Genomic DNA, 13,599 nt, shown 5'->3' with positions numbered 1-13,599 from the left:
AGTGCGGGCACTCCCCGGAGAAGGCAGGGTCAAAGTGCGTTAGCGAGGCCGGGCACATCATGGTGTTCGTGACAAGGCGGAGGAACAGGCGTTCCTCCGCTCTCGTTAATCCTTTACACGGGTGGGGGTACAGTTTATGTCTATCTTTGTATAATTGTGTTATTTCCTTGTAAGTGTAGGTCGGCGTGGCTTCCGCTACTTCTTCAGAGGAGGCGGGGGACGAGGTTGCCCGGTTAGAGAGCGCGCGGGCGGCTGCATCTGCTGCCTCGTTTCCTCCTAGCCCCGAGTGGGCCGGAGCCCAGACTATGAAGCGGTGGGATGGACCTCCTACGTACGAGCTATTTTGCAGTAGCCGGTAGGCCAGGTACGGGACCCAGCCCTGTTGGACGTTCCGACACGCCCCTCGCGAGTCGGTTATGATTGTCTTGGAATCGGAGTGTGTTGCCGCTAAAGCGATGGCGACTTCCTCTGCTTGAGTGACGCTTCGGGCTTTGAAGGTGAGCCCGTTCACCGTTTTGGACTCGTGGATCACTGCCGCCGTGTACCACCCGCCATGGTGCGGGCCGGATGCGTCCACATAGTATACCCCGGGTTTCCTTCCGTAGTGGTGAGCTAAGGCCTCTGCCCTGGCCCTGCGTCTACCCTCGTGGTCGTCCCTGGACATCTTAATTGGGAGTGGTCTTACGTGCAGGGCGTAACGCCATTCCTGAGAGAGTCTTACTCTCTCCTCGGTGAGAGTCGTGTGTTCTATGTGCAGACGGGCCAAAAGGCGGCGTCCTGACGGCGTCTGCGATAATCGCGTGTATTGACCTGTGAGGTGGGCTTCTCTAAGTTCATCAAAGGAGTTCGTCATACCCAGACCTTGGAGTCTCAGGTTAGACGTGGTTATCGGGAGGTCGAGGGCCTTCTTCGCCATTTTGCGTATTATCACCTCGATGATGTTCTGGTCGTGTTTGTTCAGGCGGAGATAGGGGGTCGAGTACAGGATTCTGCTTGTTACAAAGGCATTGGCCAGCCGCAAGGCGTCTTTGCTTCGCAGTCCCCCTTTCTTGTTCGAGACTCTGCGGACCATTCGGCCCACCTGATCTCCCACCTTCTTTAGTTTGTCGAGCGTGGTCGTCGCCAGCCGACGCTGGTGGATGAAAAGACCTAGGACTCTAATTTCTTTTCTTTCGGGTATCGGTTCCGATCCAAGTCTCAATTCTATCTTGTTTGTGCATTTTTTGTTGGGGCGAATGTGCACGAATTCGGATTTTTGAGGGGAGCAATGAAGGCCACATCTTTTCGCGTACTCGTTCGCCGCGGTGGCCGCCTCCTGCAGGCTGGCCTCCATTTCACCGAGAGAGCCCTGCGTGGCCCAAATGGAGATGTCGTCCGCGTACAGCGCGTGTTGCACACCCGGGACTTTCTCCAAGTGGACCGGCAGGTTCTTCATTGCCAAGTTGAAAAGCAAGGGGGATAGCACCGCTCCCTGTGGCGTCCCTCTCGTGCCTAATAGAAAGGGGCTGTGTTCCGCGTTCTGGATCTTCACGTAGGCCTGTCTGTCCGTGAGGAAGCGTTTTATATACTCGAAAGCGTTCCTGCCGCATCCCGTCTCTGATAGGTGTGTGAGGATCGCCTCGTGTGTCACATTATCGAAGGCTCCCTTCAGATCTAGGGCCAGCACTATCTTATCCCCGTTCGGATGTTCGATTGGGTTTAGTACCTCCCTGCTGAGCTGCAGCAGGATGTCCTGAGCCGATTTATTTGGCCTGAAGCCGTACATCGAGTCGGCGAAGACTCGCTTGTTTTCTAGGTACTCAGATAGTCTGTCTCTGACCATAGCTTCCATCAGTTTGCCCACGCACGAGGTGAGAGAAATAGGTCTTAGGTTATCCGTATCTATGGCCTTGCCCGCCTTGGGGATGAAAGTTATCAGCGCCGTCTTCCACTCCGTGGGAAATGGAGCTTCGCCCACCCAAATCGAATTAAAGTGTTCTAGGAGGGATTCGTATGTGCGGTCCGGCAGATTGGCTAGGAGTTTTACCGAGATCCCGTCCCTTCCTGGCGCGGTCCCGCGTTTCATCCTCGCTAGAGCGGCCTTGAGTTCGTATATTTTGAAAGGTTCGTCCAGCTCAGCATTTTGGGCTCCATTGTATCTGTAAGCGTCTCCCCTTGGATCTTGGGTTGTGGTCAGGTACTGGTCCCGAAGCTTCAGTGCAAGCTGGGCCGTATTTCCTTGAAATGCATGTACCGCTCTCTGCAGGTGCTTGTGCGTCTCGGTGCGCGTCTGGTTGGGATCTATGAGTGCCCGGAAGAGGCGCCATGTGTTCTTGCTAGACATCTGCCCAGCGGCCGCGTTGCACCTATCTACCCAGTTCGCGTCCGCGAGTTGCGCCGCGTACTCCGCCGCTTCTTTAGTGATTGCCGCGATCCGAGCTCTTAGCTTTCGGTTATGCTTCTGTCTACGCCATCTTTTGACCATGCTGCGTCTGGCTGCCCAGAGGTGGAGGAAGTGGGTGTCCACGTCCGTCACCGCCTCTGAGAGCTTTACCTGCGTTTCCGTCGAACGCAGGTTGATCAGCAGCTGTTTTGTCCAGGCTTGATATCCCTGCTCCTGGATGGAGCTTACCTCGTATTCCTTTCTAAATTTCGTCCAGTCCGGCAGCATAGTGTGCCCCGTAGGCCTGGTAAGGGGTTTCGTACGGATCGTTATGGTGATCAGGCAGTGGTCACTACCGAGAGTTTCCTCCGTATTCGTCCACTCCACTCGCCTCGCGTTTTTCGTGAAGGTTAAGTCGGGACACGTGTCCCTCTGCACCGAGTTCCCTATCCGCGTGGGGCACGCCGGGTCAGTGTGTAGGGTTAGACCTAACGCGGACGCCGCCTCCGCTAGCTTCCGTCCTCGTATGTCCTCGCGATGATAGCCCCATGAGGGACTCTGCGCGTTGAAATCTCCCATTACTAGTAACGGGTCTCGTCCTGCTTCCCTGATAGCTCTGCTCAGGAGTGTGGAGAAGGTTACGTTTTTTGCTTTAGGTGGGCAGTACACGTTCAGGATGTGTAGCGGCGAATCCTCCTTTTTCAGTGGCAGAAGAGTCACCATCACGTGCGAAAAGCTGGTTTGTAATTCTAGATCTACCAAATTTGCAGTGTAGTTTTTGTGCACAAAGATGCACGTTAGGGGGTCGAGTTGGAACGTTTTGTAGTTTGTGAGGCTCACGTTCCCGCCAGGTTCCTGTACGGCCACTACTGCCGGAGTATGCTCGTACGTAGACAGGTGCATCCTAAGATCCGCTCTCTTAGTCCTCGATTTCAAGCCTCGACTATTCCACTGCGTTAATGTTATGGGACTCTTTTTAGTTTGTCTCGCCATGTTGTATCTGGAGATTGTTGTTATTCTGGAGGGGAAATTGCTCCTGGTGGTCTTCCTCCTCGTCCTCGCTTATCACCCTACGCATCCTGTAGGCTCGGGGAGTCTGGAGTCTCCTCGTGTTAGCGTATTTGCGAACCGTCATCGCTTTCGCTATCTGTTGTGAGACTATGGTGGGAATGGATTCTTGGACCCTTCTCATCATAGCTTCTAGTTTATTTTCAAGACTAGGTTCTGTGTCGCTTTCCATCGTCTCCTCTTGCTGAGGTGGCTGGGGTTTAGCTAGCGCACTTTCTAGTTTGCTCGTTAGCACCGCGATCTGCGCTTTTAGGGCTGCTATCTGGTTTCGTAACTCTGTTTCTACTGGGTTGGGTGTGGGTGGAGAGGAAGGTTTGGGAGGAGGAGGAGGAGAGGCGGTCCCACTCACCTGCCGCATCCCGTTCTGGACTATGCTGGCCCAGGTCTTCTTTTGCTTGGGTTGATCAGAAGTCGACTCCCTGCTAGGTGGAGGGGGCGGGCGATTCCCGCTTCCTCCCTTCTTCGTCTTCTTGTTTTTTGTCTTCTTTTTCCTCCTCCTTTTCTCCTGATTGCTGGGTTGTTGCTGCGCGTTCGTGCGAAATTTCGCCGTGCAGTCTCTGGAGTTCGTGGCGTGTTCGCCGCCACACACCGCACATTTTGGGTTGCACAGGTGAGGGGACCGCACCCCCTCCACAAACGGGGCTAGCGTTCCGCAGAGTCCGCAGTTTTCTTGTCTCGGTGTCGGGCAGGTATCTGGCCTATGCCCCACCGTGCCGCACAAGTTACACGCTGGTATGGTGCGGCGGTACCTTGCTACCGGTATGACTTGCGCGTTGTACAGTACAGCTCTGGGCTTGTACTTGCCTTCGAAGGTGATTCTGGCTTTGTTAGAAGTTCCGAACTTTCGGATCTCCAGGATGGTGCTTTCTCCGTGAAAGCTTTTCACCTTCCCTCGCAGGGACTCGGTGGTTTCCAGATTGGCCACTGTGATGACTCCGTGAATCACGTTGTCTTCGCTCTGTTTTACGTGCCCGTGCAAATGGAGGTCTGCTCCTTCTTGGATTTTTATCGCAAAGTCCCCGACCAGTTTGTCTGCCGCGTGGATGCTCGACGTGCCCACGATGATCAGGTTTTGGTCCGGGGATATTGTGAAGTAAAAGTTGTCCGCTTCGGCCTCCCCGACTCGCTGTCGTAGGGCTAGGCCTAGCTCACCGTGTTGTAAGTTCTTCAAGCTTGTCGCCGTTAATGGTTTGATGATTAGCACCACATCGTCTGGTCTAAATCTGCAGAGAAACTTGGGTTTCCATGCAGCTTTGACTTGCCTTGGGCCTCCGGCTGCGCGCTCATCGGATGCCTTGTCGGGTTGCGCATGGTGGCCTCCGTGAGCTGACGTGGCCTTCCCTTGTGCGCAGGCTTGGAGTTTCTGGGCTCTTGTTTCAAAGGCCCGGATCACATTAGCGTTGCAGGCTTGGTCCCGACTGGTCTGCGGCACAGTTGTCCATGCCATGCCTTCCGGGTCGTAGCCGCGTTGCTGGTTTGCGCTTGCCATGTTGGCTTGGAGCGGCCTCCCCGCCGCCGAACGCCGGCGTTCAGCCTTGAGGCTGCGTCGCGGCGCTATGGCGGATGGGAGGAAAAACGCTTAAAAAGGTCAACAAATCGGCCCACCGGATTGGGAGTGGTCTCCCTGCGTGCCGGCTGACCTGCTGGTCCTGTCAAGTCCAAAATTGTCGGGATCAAACGCGTTGGGCCGCCGCCACGGTCGAAAATCGCCGGAGCCGATGTCCCATGCGTCCGCTCGCTACGCGCGCTGGTAGCGTCCCGGCTGAGGGAGCATGCGGCAGAAAGCAGCAAGCGAGTGCGGCGGCACAGAGTTTCAGAATGCTGCGTTCATTTTTCAAGCCAAATATGTAAATATGGTTTTATGTAAGCAACCACAAGATCTGTAGCATGGGATGGTAGGGCACGGCACGTACCTGCAATGCCTGTTATCGCGATACACGCACTTCGTGCCCCCCCTCCCCCTGCAGCGGCAGAGTGCACTTCTAGCATTAAAATTTAACTTCTTTTTTTTTACCCAGCTGCAGCAGTAACAAGTCCCGTTCGTAACATAGAAAATCTATTTGTGCTGAATGCATGCATACTGCTGCATTCTATCATGATGATTTAAGCAAGCGATGAACATGCGCATTTCAGAAGCATGAGCCTCCTGAAGACGTTTTATTTCAGTCGCAGTATCGGTGGGTAGGGGGAGGCATTTTCAAGAAACATACTGCAACAGAAGAGTTCCACGGTAGGGAGTACACAATACCATTTCACATACTTATGTATAGCGGCTCAACTTCAGATATCTTGAGGTCTCCTGACTCTTGCCTTTGGAACGGTTTAAGGACTTCACAAAAAAGTGCAGCCGTGTGGTAACATACAAAGCTACAACCTTCACCGTCAATGATTCTGCATGGCTGGCGCATCCTATCCGGTCTTGGCGGTTTCTCTTAACAATTAAGAGCAATAACATCCATAACACTCTCGTGATGCAGCTCCTGTGTGCTGAATGTGGCTGTGAAAAGATTTTCTGATCTTCGAATAAACCTGAAAAGCCATGCGGTTGGGTACAGTAGGCCACCACTGTCTCGCAGCCTGGTGTACTGAGCGGCAACAAGACGATGAACATCCTCCTTCTTTGTGAGAAGCAATTTGTGGCATTCATCACACTCTAATTTCAACAGAAACTTCCTGGCAACATAACCACAAATGTAAAAAATGAGCCGGTCGTCACTTTTTGCTTGAGCACATGAGACATGGTCTGGTACAGGACTCTGCTTTTGATGCTCTGCAGTGGGAATGTCATCATCATCAAGAAGGCTTTGGATTAGGTCCCTTTTGCCAGGTTTTGGGCCTTCCATCATGTCTGGCTCAAGTAGGGCTGTAAGAACACCAGGCTCAGCATTCCCATTAGCAACAGATCTGGCAAGCCCATAAAAACTTAGGCAAGACACAGTAATGAGAAAATGTTGGGATGTTGGATGGGTATTGCAACCGCTTGACTGTCGTGCTATACCGAAGAGATTTTCAACTGGGTCCTGACTCAGCTTTGAGGTCATTAAGTATTTGTAGCTAAAATTCTTTGTCAGATAGGTCAGCAACAACAGAACACTTGCAACTGTCACTCTCAGGCCAACAGCAGTAGATGCGGACAGGAATCCACCTCGACCACCTGCATGCAGGTCCCATTCGGTTAGGTACGTCAAAAACGAAAGAAGCTTTTCCACAGAAGCAGATTCTGGCCGCACGGCTTGGCGGTAACTGTGTTTGCGCAGTCAGTCGTAAACATCAGCACTCTTTTGTGAAAAAGAGCAAATGGATTTTTTCTCACACTGGTCGTGGCAAACAGGACTCCATCGAAGTCTACCGCATCAAGTCGTGTCCACCTCTTCGGTACGGTCACACTGTTTACGAGTGTTTGAAGATCATGCTGAGGCACTGTCACATCCAGGCTGTCGTTGCCATCCGCACCATGATCTAGGGGTGATGAATCATGAACGTCGCAATGAGACAAACGCACCTTCTTCGTACATGCAGCTCGGCACACAGCAACGCGTTTTCTCTCTGGTCTTCTCTGACGCATTTCCTTTGAGAGGTAGGATGGCAAATCGGGCAGGAGCGTGGGCACCGCGTCGTCGGTCAGCGCCGGTTTACCTCGAGGAATCTTTACTTCCTCACCGTTGATGAAATGAGCATAGTCGCGCAAAATAAAATGCGCTTCAAAGTGCCTCTCACACACACTTGAAGTCTCGGAGAGTGGCTTATCTTTGCGGTGAAGATTCCTCGCCCATTGTCTTTAGGCACTCCAAAAAGAGAGAACGTGCGCCCATTTACTTTCCGAAAACCAGGATACCCGGCCGATCTTGCATCCGGGCGCATAACAATGCGTATCGCTTTTTTTCTTCTTCTCTTCCATTATCCAAAAAGCAACAACAGGGCTGCATCGAACTGAGCAACAGTCACGCTCGGCACTCTCAGTAGCTTCACTAGCAAAAATGCGAAAAGCACGCTGGCTCGTAGCACTAAGAATGACGCGGTAAAGCGCACGTGGGCAACGCGAGCTCCAACCGGCACGGTCTCCTCGGGAAGAGCACACCAGCGCCCCTAGCGGGAGTCTTCGCTCTTGGCTTCACGCTGCCTGTGCGCCCAGCCCTCCGCTCTTTCCACTACCCAATACTTCTAGTTCACTGTAGACACCACCATATTGCGAAACTCTTGTCTCGCGCTCTCCCGAACGAACGAGAACCACGAGAGCAGCACGCAAGACTCCCTACGTACGCACGCAAGAAACGGATGCGTGCGTACGCAGCGGCCGCGTACGCATCTCGTACAGTTTGTGTTGCGTTCTGCACATGCGCACTTTGCAGAACGTAGCGATCTTACGAACGCAACGCCGTTGCGTACGCTACGTACGCAATACTGAAACTGTCTAATGTTTGCGGAACATGTTAAAGCTTGAAATACATGCATGATAAATGCAGGAGCACCAACAACGTGGCAAAAACGCATGGCGGAGGCAAGCCTTGCCCTTCGACCTAGTCCTCAACCAGAGTTGCCAGATGCCACCTAGTGGACTCCTGCATCGTATGTTTCATTTCACGGCTCATCTGCACACAGTCATTGTTGCATGTGTCCAACTCAAGAAAATCCTCCCCATCCACTTCTGAACCATACACGTTTTTAGAGTTGAAGAGCTGCAACATCTTTATCGTCGGTTGAAAATCCCAGCAGCAAACACGTCGAAATTTTAGACCATAACGTATGTGCAGAATGCTGCTCAACATAGGGTTCTTAATTATGTTTCGGTAGTGGGATTTGATGAGGTTCATATGCGTGAACACGCCCTTGACATCGCACTGCTAAGAGGCATGGCAAATGACAGAGCGAACTCTGCTATTTTTTTAAAACAGTTTTACCCCTTGCATACGTGAAATCTAGCACTTCTACCCAGAAAGAAGCGCTGTCCTTGTTTAAGTTTTTCCAGGCAAGGAGGCACAGCTGTCAATACTGAGCGTCCAGGAGTCCTACACATCCCTTGACCAGTTTGAGGAGAGGCACATCCTGAAGAGACGGTTTTACCTGGCTTAGTACACTCTCGGGCGAGAATGATTTCATGGAGTTCCAAAGCTGAATGTTGAGAGAAAGCCTAAGCTGCACTTGCCTTGTAGTCTGAAAAATGAGCTCCTGGCGTCTCAATTTAGCGTCTCTTTCTTGCTCAACATTTAGTTTGGATGCTGCCACCTCGATGTTGAGTAGCACTCCAATGTCCACAGCAGAAAGTGGAAGGTGGGTTGCACTGTCCTCAAGATTGACTTCCAGAAGCCTTTCTGCTGCAGCTGGGATGTGCGAGGGGTCGAGCACTCTGCACATCATTGACCAGAAAAATTTCTGAAGGCAGTCAACCAGTTTCAGCAGATTTCCAGTTTCAACTTGCAACAGCTTATTGATTCTTGAGAAATCTTGCAGCAGTGGGTTCAGGAACACTAGGTACAGCTTGTTGACAGCATCCCAATACATTTCTGACAGGATCCTAGCATCATAGCAACCGTACGTACTTGTTGTTACAGATAGTAAAGTGAAGTGAAGCTTGAGTTCCTCCCGTTGTTCCAGTATACGTTTACAGCAGCTGTAGATGGACAACCACTGCGTTTCCAACAGTTGAGCCAACATTAATAGTTCTCTGCCGTTGTTTATAAGCCTGTAAATATTTCTATACTCCTGAAGCCACAGTGAACTGCGCAAAAAGCAACTGCACGAACAGAAAAAAACAGGAATTTTAGGGCAGCGCTTCTACTGCCTTGCTTGCACATAGTTAATTAGAGTGACACATACACTTGACTAGCATGAGGTTCTTGTTCTTTCTGCGCAAGTGTGTGTACACAGAATAGACCCCTTGCAAAAGTACGCCGCTCGTGGCAGCCGCCGCAACTACGTGCGCTGCCGCCAGCTGCCGCTGCTGTCTCGGCTGTGTTGACTAAGCAAAGCGTCGCGTCGTTCAAGGCTCTTACGTTGCAAGTCCGCATTAAGAATATTTATTTGCAATGGTTCACTTCTGCTGTGATCCTGAATGTCACCAGGAGGGATACCGATGCAAAAGCGGCGAGAATATACGTATACGTGCGTGCTATTATTACGGGTGTTGTTCGCGGACATGCCACTGTTGTCCTGCTGCATTGACCCCGCGTAAACGAGCTTGGAACGAACTTCTCCCGCTGACGTATTCCATTTCTTTAGCAAGACATTGTGGGAACGCTTTAGAGGCTACGGTAACTGCTGTGTGTGTGTGTGTGTGTGTGTGTGTGTGTGTGTGTGTGTGTGTGTGTGTGTGTGTGTGTGTGTGTGTGTGTGTGTGTGTGTGTGTGTGTGTGTGTGTGTGTGTGTGTGTGTGTGTGTGTGTGTGTGTGTGTGTGTGCGTGCGTGCGTGCGTGCGTGCGTGCGTGCGTGCGTGCGTGCGTGCGTCTGTGATCACATCAGGAATGAAACGACCGTGCGTGCTAAATGCAGGCGTTAAGAGGAAGCTTTAGCTCGAGTGCTCCTATCTAAATACATGTAAAAGCAGAATTCGTTTTTCTCGGCAACCACTGCACCAAAATTCACGAGGTTTGTTGCATTTAAAAGACAAACTTAAGAACTAGTGACTGTTGGTTTCGAATTTTTGAGTTAGGTTGTCGATTTTTTGTTAAAAATTAGCAAAAATCGAAATTTTTCAAAAACGAAACTATCAAGTTTACAACTCTGTTACTCAACCACTGTAAATGACAATACAATTCTGTGAATTGCATCTAATAGTACATCTACAGCGGACAAAATTGATATGTTACACATGAATATAAAAAAAAATTTAATCATAGGTAAATACAACTTTTGCAAAACCGTTGTAACCAACGTAACCAATTCACGTAAGATGTCAAATGACATATTGAATTTGTCCGCTTTGAATGATCTAATGGATGCCGTTTACAGAACCGCGATATCAGTTCTTGATACAGAGCTATGAATTTGTAAACTTCGTGCTTCTATTTTTTTCAAACGGTCAAATATTTGAAAATCGTTTTAGGAAAATTCAAGCCCTAAATTGAAATTCCGCTTCCAACAGTCACTAGAAATGAACTTTCTCTTTCAAATGCAACACATTTCATCAAAATCGGTCCAGGGGTTATCTCATAAAAACGTTTTTGCGTTTTACATGTATTTGAATAGGCCGCGTCGGAGTTTGGCCCGAGCTAAAGCTTCCTCTTAAGCCGCGCTTCGCAAACACTGCGCAAAAGTAGCCGCTCGAACTTCGTTCCCCACCGCGTGGGACGTTTCTGCAAAGCGTTCGTTTATCCACGCATGTGTTCGTATTTTGATGGAGGGTAACGTTTTGGGGCACTTATACAGGGGGTAGAGACGCTGTCGCTCCCTGGAACCACGGCTGTACTGCAGCGCAGCGAGTGTACTACTAACAACACGTTAAAATAAATGACCTCGTCGCAGTGTCCGCAGTCTACATACAGGCAAGCTATCATAGATACGGTGAAGTATTTGCACTGACGAAAAGTCTGTGCGACCCTGAATTACACCGTAATGTAACTCGAACGTCGCACTCTTTGACCAGCGTGTCTGCTACGACGTGCTACAAATGTGTGGGCAGCCGGCAAGCAAAAATATGTATGTGGTCTACCCATAGCTGCCTAGTTTCCTCATAAGCATGCCGAGTATTTTAGTCAAAGCCCCGATCAGAAAAAAATATTAAATATTTTCGCCTGCGCGTTGTCATTTATTTTTAAATATCCAACGAAAATTTTTTATGAACCACAGATTAAAATCGTGCCATGAAGTTAATGCGAAGAAACCACTTTTTTGCGAGTGAGCAACATACAGTGCTAAAAACGCAATGCCTAGAACCATCCTGAATTTCCTTTTAGTCAGCTGCATTGGCACTCATGGCAACGTAAGAACATGAGGGCTAGTGACCCAGCTCTTTTAGTGAAATACCTGTATTTTGGACAAGCATATCATAGTTTACCTTTTGCAGGTGTCATTTCACAAGTTCCCACGGGACAAGGTGATGTTCAAAAAGTGGATAATCGCCATCAAAAGGGATCCAGGGCCAGACTTCGTGGTCGGCCAGTTTACGAGGGTCTGCTCCAAACAATTCAAGCCGGATGACTACATCCCAAACGTGGCCAGTGGGCGACGCTTTCTGAAAGACAATGTTGTGCCGACGCAGTTTGTGTTTGCCAAGCCTGTGAAACAGCGTCGACCACCTAAGGAGCGAGCACTGCGCTGCAGCAAGTTTCACAAGCCACCTTTTACAAGCAGCAAGCCTCGACACTGATCTGAGTCGGCGTGAAAATAACAGTGACCAAGATATGACCTGGGAGCCTTCACAGCAATCCGAAGGTGCAGGCCGACCAGCCAAGAGTCATGCGACGCAAAACACTGCTGCAGATGTGGCTTGTCACTGGTGCACTGCCACTTTTCAAAAAATTCAACTGGAGCTAAAAGCAAGGTGCGAAGAAGTTGCACAGCTGTGTGCTCATGTTCAGTACCTTAAAAGGGCTTTAGGTGAAGCAAGGAAGCTCAGAGAGGACATCGTCGCAGTAAACTACAACAACATGGAGCTGATTGCAGCGAACAAAAAGCTAGCTGAGCAGCTAGAACATGTCAAAAAGCAGCTGCAAGAAATGCAACGAGCAGCTGAAGACAAAGAAAGTCGAGCAAAAAAAAGAAAGAAAGCCATTCTCGCTTGCGAGGTTCCGTGATGACGACAACGGCATGCAGTTTTACACTGGATTATCAAGCTACAAGCACTTTCAATGCTTCCTTTTATACCTGAAGCCGGGTGAAAATGCCTGTAATGTATTGGCGGCGAGGAGTTACGGAGTCGCCATCTATCGGAAGCGCCTCGCTGGCGTAGTATGAGGGATCACGCGGCGCGCTCCTCATAGGTTTTGCTGTCAGCGTTCACTGAAAACACCACGCGCGAGCTCTCCCGAACATTTCTGTAAGTACTTTCGAAACGAGAGAAGTTTTTTACTGTCTAAATAATAATCTTGGGCAAACTGAAAGCACAGAATCGTTTACAGACGCTATCTCTTTACCGAATACGTACAGTGAACGCCACTGCGCGTGGTCGCCGCGATGGAGTCTCCCGAACCGGCTTCTTCCGTGAAAGGTAGCCAAACGCTGAGAGTAAACTATGTGAAATATGTTGTTAGAGTGGGCTGTCTGTATAACCAAATGGGGCGTAACAGAATGAAGCCTCAATGCAGCGATCGCACGGGTTCTCAGCGACCGACTGCGCGTCTGCATGCATGTGCGCGCACAATGTTTTGCTTTCGCTGTGAGCGCGTTTTCGCACCGTGCCATGAGCCGCAAAATATGAGCATTTGACAGTATACAAGCAACCATTGTTGCGTGGGCGCTATCAGCGCTGTTCAAAATAATTTCATTGTAGAGACTTCGACGCCTACGGGGACTGTGATGTGCCGTCGCGACGATTCAATCTTTTTAGAGCGCAGCTCTTTGGCGTCCGTTCCTGGGTTTCGCGTCGTCGTCGGCGTTGTCGTCGGCCTCGTAACCAGCTCCGCCCCCCTTTCATCCCCCCAGCGCTAGCAGCGACCGACTGATACCGCTGGATGCCGCTGACGCCGCTAGAGAGTCAAGATAACGTGACTGCATAGAACACCGTCGCCGCCATGCAGAAAGAGGAGGAAAGGGTCCCCCCCCCCCTGTTCTTGTGTGGCGGATAGGGTGCTCTTCAGTTGCCGACGCGCCGGTTATTTCACGTAGGCCCCGGCACGTCGACGAATACGTGACCACCTTCCCACGGCTAGACCTGGTTCTTAGCGCTGCGGAAGCGAGGGTATCATATTGTTTGTGTCGGCATCGGCGGCGTTGTCCCTGAAACCAACTCCGCAGCTGGGGTTGACTCACTATCGGCGTCAGCGGCATCAGTCAGTCGCTGCTATCTCTTCCCTCCTCCCTTTATCGTGTTGTCCGCTTGCTGCGCGCGCTTCTGCCCCCATCGTTTGCCGCTGGGTGTACACGCCGCCCCCCTCCCCCCTCTTCCTGCGAGTCTCCGGTTGTCAAAGCGCCGGCTCGAACTTAATTCCTTTCTTCGCTCCTCCTCCAATGCAACCCCTGTGCGGTGGCAATCAGAGAGCCAGATCGGTGGCGGCGGATGTGTATATGTGCACCGC

General features: G+C 50.8%; 1 protein-coding gene and 1 long non-coding RNA gene across 2 annotated transcripts in view; both read left to right on the top strand.

Moving 5' to 3' along the window:
- The window catches only part of LOC140216761 (uncharacterized), a 275,100-nt gene that overhangs the window by 155,874 nt on the left and 105,627 nt on the right, over nucleotides 1-13,599 (top strand). The window lies entirely within an intron of this gene.
- LOC126538461 (uncharacterized) overlaps nucleotides 1-13,599 on the top strand; it is a 146,377-nt gene that overhangs the window by 101,518 nt on the left and 31,260 nt on the right. The window lies entirely within an intron of this gene.

The sequence above is a fragment of the Dermacentor andersoni genome, chromosome 3 (assembly GCF_023375885.2).
Source record: "Dermacentor andersoni chromosome 3, qqDerAnde1_hic_scaffold, whole genome shotgun sequence".
Classification (NCBI taxonomy): domain Eukaryota; kingdom Metazoa; phylum Arthropoda; class Arachnida; order Ixodida; family Ixodidae; genus Dermacentor; species Dermacentor andersoni.
Note: the sequence above shows the minus strand (reverse complement) of the source record. Positions and strands in the feature narration are given on the sequence as shown.